Here is a 6,000-nt window from a genome sequence, read left to right as displayed (position 1 = left end):
TTGGATACAGGGGCGTAGCAGTCATTTCAAAAGTGAGGGAGACAGAACGATTAGCGCAAGACGAACATAAATATATAAGATATATATTTTAAGGCTCTCAATCGATTAAAATGTTTTATTGAGTTAATAACATGATTGATAAGTGAATTTTAACTTTTGCATTTAGACATTTGCTGCATGAAAGACACAGCGTAAACACATTTGCCCTGTGAAAAAGTGCGGGAACTTTGGTTTTATTGAAAGTTAAGGGGACCCGTCCCCCCCATCCCCCGCGTTTTCTACGCCCATGTTTCAGGATGTTTTTCAGAAACAATAAATAAGTGTTTTTGATTACTGAATTTACTTCGGTGAGTGTAAAACTGAGCAAACAGCAATAAAAAGTTAATACTAAAATGCTTACAACACATCCTAATACAAAACTGAGAAATCCCAAAGCAAATTTTCAGTAAATACTATTCTGTTGCGCGGCGTGTCGGGAGCGCCCTTGACGTCATCGCCGCGCTGTTTGTTCTCGCCGGTTCAGAGCTCGAGTATTCAGCGTGCAGAACTGCAACAAGGGAAAAACAACAACAAACAAACAAACAAGTCGATCAACAAAACAGGCACCGTTTTGCAACAACGGGCTCTCGGCGCAACGGTTCTTGATTGTGGAGCTGCAGCGGTGGAAACGCGAGTGAAGGTGAAACATGGCTGGACTGATGGCCGGGTTCGGGAGCTTTTACGCACGCCGAAGGTTCGCGGGATCCCGCAGTCTCTGGCGAAAAAAGCGCGCAGGAGCGGCAGTCAGGAGGTGGATCTGCTCAAAGCGCAGAAGGAACATGGTGAGTACGTGTCGGTCCTGAAGCACCGGCTCGGGCTGGAGGTGATCGAGCTGCCCGCGGATGAGACGCTGCCGGACTGCGTGTTCGTGGAGGATGCTGCGGTGGTGGTGTGCGGTGACACGGCGCTCATCACCAGACCCGGAGCTGAGAGCAGACGCAAAGAGGTACTGTAACTCACCACACCAAATACGACTCCATTGGTTCATGCAGATTGAAGATAGATTCTGCTCTTCACCTCAAACGGCAATAACAGCAACACATGGCTGCCATGCATAACACATAATAACAGCACTCATGCATGGTGATGACAGTGTGTTAAAGCATAAGTGCACTTTATATTGTCTGGAATACATGATTGATGGGCTTTAAAAGTCGGAAAGCACTTTGAAAATCTAGTAAGGTAATCAGAAAGGTTTTTTGGATTTAAAAAAACGCATAGAAGCTGTCATGAAAACAAAAGAGAGACAACAAATAGGCTATAAAGACTTTCTCAAATGCATGCTAATCAGGGGCGTAGATTCTAGGCGGGATGGGAGGGGGAGGTAAGCCCTTATAATTAGAACAAGCAAGTGCAACCCCCAATATTTCTACCACGATCAATGGAAACACGGGTAAATGCTTCATGTTGCAACCCCCCAGTGTTCAAGCCAAATCTACGTCCTTGATGTTAACGTTCCAGTTCAACTTTTCCCTCAAAGTGACACTCAGGTGCACAACAATGCGACTTAACGAATGAAATAAGAAACAAACGGTTAGGAATATTCTGGGTTCAATACAAGTGAAGCTCAGTCGACAACATTTGTGGCATAATGTTGATTGCCACAAAATATTTATTTCAACTCGTCCCTCCTTTTCTTTAGAAAAAAAAGTTACAGTGACAGTAAAAGTGAATGATTTATTTTTGTTTTCTACAGTTCCCAACGTTTAACTCCGGTGAACCCTGATTTGAGATATTGAGGTCAAATCTCGAAGCGTTGTCATTATTAATACTGAATTCTAGGGGGCCTGGGTAGCTCAGTGGTAAAAGACGCCGACTACCACCCCTGGAGTTCGCTAGTTCGGATCCCAGGGCGTGCTGAGTGACTCCAGCCAGGTCTCCTAAGCAACCAAATTGGCCCGGTTGCTAGGTAGGGTAGAGTCACATGGGGTAACCTCCTCATGGACGCTATAATGTGGTTCGTTCTCAGTGGGGCGTGTGGTGAGTTGTGCGTGGATGCTGCGGTGGATGACGTGAAGCCTCCACACACGCTATGTCTCCGTGGCAACGCGCTCAACAAGCCACATGATAAGATGCGCGGGTTGACGCTCTCAGACGCGGAGGCAGCTGGGATTCGTCCTCTGGCACCTGGATCGAGGCGAATCAATACGCAACCATGAGGACTTAAAAGCGCATTGGGAACTGGCCATTCCAAATTGGGTGAAAAAGGGGGGAACCCTTTTTCACCCAAAAAACAAATACTGAATTCTAAATCTGAAATCTAGGGCAAAATTAAGAGCACATTTTCATGGGTACAAAGAGTCGCACCATTCCATCTGGAAAAATAAGAGAGCCAAGGTTTGATTTAATAATATCTTGCAGGAATAGTTCACTTAAAAAATGATTAACATTGTCGTTCCAAACTCATATGCTGTTCTTTTTTTTTCTCCATGGAACACAAAAGGAGATATAGTAAATAATTTCACGCAGCACAGAATTTCAGCAGTTCAAAGTGACGGCATCTGACAAGGTCCAAAAAAGACAAAAAACACCATTAACTCTTAAACACAAACCTCGGGTCTTTATTGACCCTGTACCTCATCTATCTTTTGAAGTTGTGGCCACACCTCTTTAGTATTCCTCAACCTTTCTCTTTAGAATAGTGTTGCCAAAAAAAAAGACAAAAAAAAGGCAAAATTGCAAAATATATATATTTTTTATAACTGTTTAATTATCAAAAGTGTATGGGGCCATCAAGGACCCAATATATGTAATAGTGTCGCTTTATTTTGCACTTCTATAAATCATATTTGTATGATTATTTCATTTACTATCTCAGGATATTTATTTATTTGTTTATTACAAGACAAATGAGTACTATATCACATAGAGTTTATGTGCAACAGTGGTGAATTATCAGTATCTCATATGCGTGTGCACATAAATATTATACAGGTACATGCTATTTCTATCAGGAAGACTCACAGACTTGAGTGAAATTTAAGATGACATTTATTTGATGAATATAAAACAGAAAATGAATTGTCTCTCTTTGGCGTAAGCCCCGTCTGGCGGTCCGAAGAAGTTGTACTCGGAACCGTCATATCCTGCCGGAGATAGGAGGCAGGGGCGAGGAGCCTACCCCCGTGCAGGACGGGACTCAACTGGTGGCGGTGGGGTGGTGGAGGTTGCCGTGTTAGCACAACTGAAACAGCAATGTGATAGATTGTGAGCAGACTTATAAAGCAATGGCTTACATGTGATTGGCTAGGAGTTACCTAGCTAATGGTGCGATGATGTACAGCTGCTAGTCTTCCCGCTAGAACTACGCTGCGCTTACATTTCTTACTCAATATGGTGCTGTTGGGACATTTGACATTGTTATTTGATGAAGAAGCAATGTGGAAGTAAACTATAGCAAGTTTAACACATGAATAGTATGATTTGGATACTACTGAAATTATGTAAGTTGTGCATCAATTTAGACTCAGTAAGTGCCTGAGAAAATACATACTGTATGTGTAGCTGATGTGTATCTTATTTGTTATGTGTTGCTCAATATGTGTTTGACTGCCAGTTACATCTTATGAAATTTCAGTGTGGAAGAAATTAATTTGTTGCATTATCTCTTTGAAAACATTTTCAAGACAATAGAATAGAATGTATTTTGAAAATATGACACTATCTGGGCATTTTGTAGATCCATTTGTGATCGATATACACGCCAGGTCGAAAAAAAAGACCCGAGGTATGTAATAATGTATGGTGAAACTCCCATGCATTTAAGAGTAAAAGTCATAAAAGTAGTCATTTTCAAAGTCTAATGATGGTTTTGTGTGAGGAACACACCGAATAAAAGAAACTTCACAGAGTGAAAAACTTTGGATTTCAATGTTTTCCTCACACAAAACTATCATGAGACTTTGAATATGGCGTTCAAGTTGTATGGACTACTTTTATGAGACTTTATTTTATGGGTGTTTTTTTTTATTTGTCATTTTTGGTGCTTGAAAGCTGTGGTTTTTAAACACTATTGTTGTATAGAGATACCTGCATAAAGACTCTTAAAAAATAAGAGTGTACAGGTTTGATTCATACGACTTTGATTTGTAGCGAACAAACATTCTTTAGCAGTCAAGCGCTGTAGCTAAGCAAGATGCCCTGTTTGAACTTTTTATAAAGCTCCATCAGTGTCATCTTAAAAAGCTTTTTGTTGATAAAAGAAGATTTACATTGTCTTCAGCCTTTAAAAAACCTGTTAGCACAAACCTCAAATTAGCTCTCTGTGTTGGATATAAAACTGTTGCTATGTGAGCAGCGATTGTGTTCGTTTCACAGCGCTCCTGGACAACAGAAGCTGCCGTTAACAGCCCAGCACAGTCTGGAGTATTTGATAACCAGTGAGCGGCCTTTGACCCCTGTGGAGTGTTTGTGGTTCGATATAAACTGTGTTGATGTCATACACCGCTAGCTTTAGGATTCACCAGTTTTCAGATAGAAGTCTTGTAAATTACTTAATGTTACAATATGTAAAAATAACAACATGTGTCTGTGTTACAGTGATTTTTTTTATTTATTTGTTTATTTATTTTTACAACATTAGAGGGGTGTTTAAAAGCAGAGTGTCTAATTAATTTATTTTTGGTACTTTTCGAATGCCTTTTATGTATAGATTTGACTGTTTTCGCCTTGTCCCAGACTTTCAATATTAAACTATGAAAATGCATAAAAAAATACAAATTATGACATGTTTAAAACTGAATATTTAAGCAAAGAGTCAAACAACAACCATCTACGGACACATTGGAGAAAGAAACGGCATTGGCTAGTACATTTTTGTTTTTACTCGCCAGACTTTTGACGACATATAAGCGTAATGCAACTGAAACTAAAAAAGATATTAAGAAAACAGAGAAGGGGACATCATATATAATATTCCATATATATATATATATATATATATATATATATATATATATATATATATATATATATATATATATATGTACAGCACCGTGCAAAAGTTTTAGGCAGTTGTGAAAAATGTTGTATAGTGAGGATGTCTTCAAAAATAATGACATATTTTTCATTTATCAATTAACATCATACAAAGTCCAGTAAACATAAAAAAGCTAAATCAATATTTGGTGTGACCACCTTTGCCTTTAAAACAGCCCCAATTCTCCTAGGTACACCTGGACACAGTTTTTCTTGGTTGTTAGCAGATAGGATGTACCAAGCTTCTTGTAGAATTCACCACAGTTCTTCTATCTGTTTAGGCTGTCTCAATTGTTTCTGTCTCTTTATGTAATCTCAGACTGACACGATATTCAGTGGGGGGCTCTGTGGGGGCAATGACATCTGTTGCAGGGCTCCCTGTTCTTCTATTCTAATATTTTCTATTTGCAAAAGTAATGTTTGGGAGTGTAAAATGTATATTTCCTATTGACACACTAAAGCTGAAGATATAAATAAGCCCGGTTTGTCTTAAGACAAATGCTTTTGTGAAGCATCTTATGTGCCTAAGACTTTTGCACAGTACTGTATATATATATATATATATATATATATTTGTTTTCATATATATGATTTCATGCAATATATTATGCGAGATTGTGCATTTTATTTTCATATTTCGATCCTTCTAATCACATTTTAGCTTGTGTACAAATCTACAAATTTCACATTCTATCAATTTATATGATGTCATGAAAGTGCATTTTTAATAATGATACAAGCTGTTGTTAGTGTTTGGAATTTCATACAACTTTTTTAACAAAATGTTCACAAGGTTGGAACCTAATGAAAATAGAATGAATAATTATATTATTATTATTATTATTATTATTTTATAATTATATTATAAAAATTATAATTTAAGTGCTACTATGTCAAAACATCCATGGCAAAAAAAAAAAAAAAAAAAAATTTTTTTTTTTTTACCAAACCCTTGCATAGATGCGGCACAAGCTTATTTGTTAA

At 38.1% G+C, this 6,000-nt stretch overlaps 1 pseudogene; it reads left to right on the top strand.

Moving 5' to 3' along the window:
• The first annotated feature begins 545 nt into the window (after positions 1-545).
• Positions 546-6,000, top strand: part of LOC127418543 (N(G),N(G)-dimethylarginine dimethylaminohydrolase 1-like) — a 71,889-nt pseudogene continuing 66,434 nt past the window's right edge.

The sequence above is a fragment of the Myxocyprinus asiaticus genome, chromosome 28, assembly GCF_019703515.2.
Source record: "Myxocyprinus asiaticus isolate MX2 ecotype Aquarium Trade chromosome 28, UBuf_Myxa_2, whole genome shotgun sequence".
Lineage (NCBI taxonomy): Eukaryota > Metazoa > Chordata > Actinopteri > Cypriniformes > Catostomidae > Myxocyprinus > Myxocyprinus asiaticus.
This window is presented reverse-complemented; position numbering and strand designations above follow the sequence as displayed.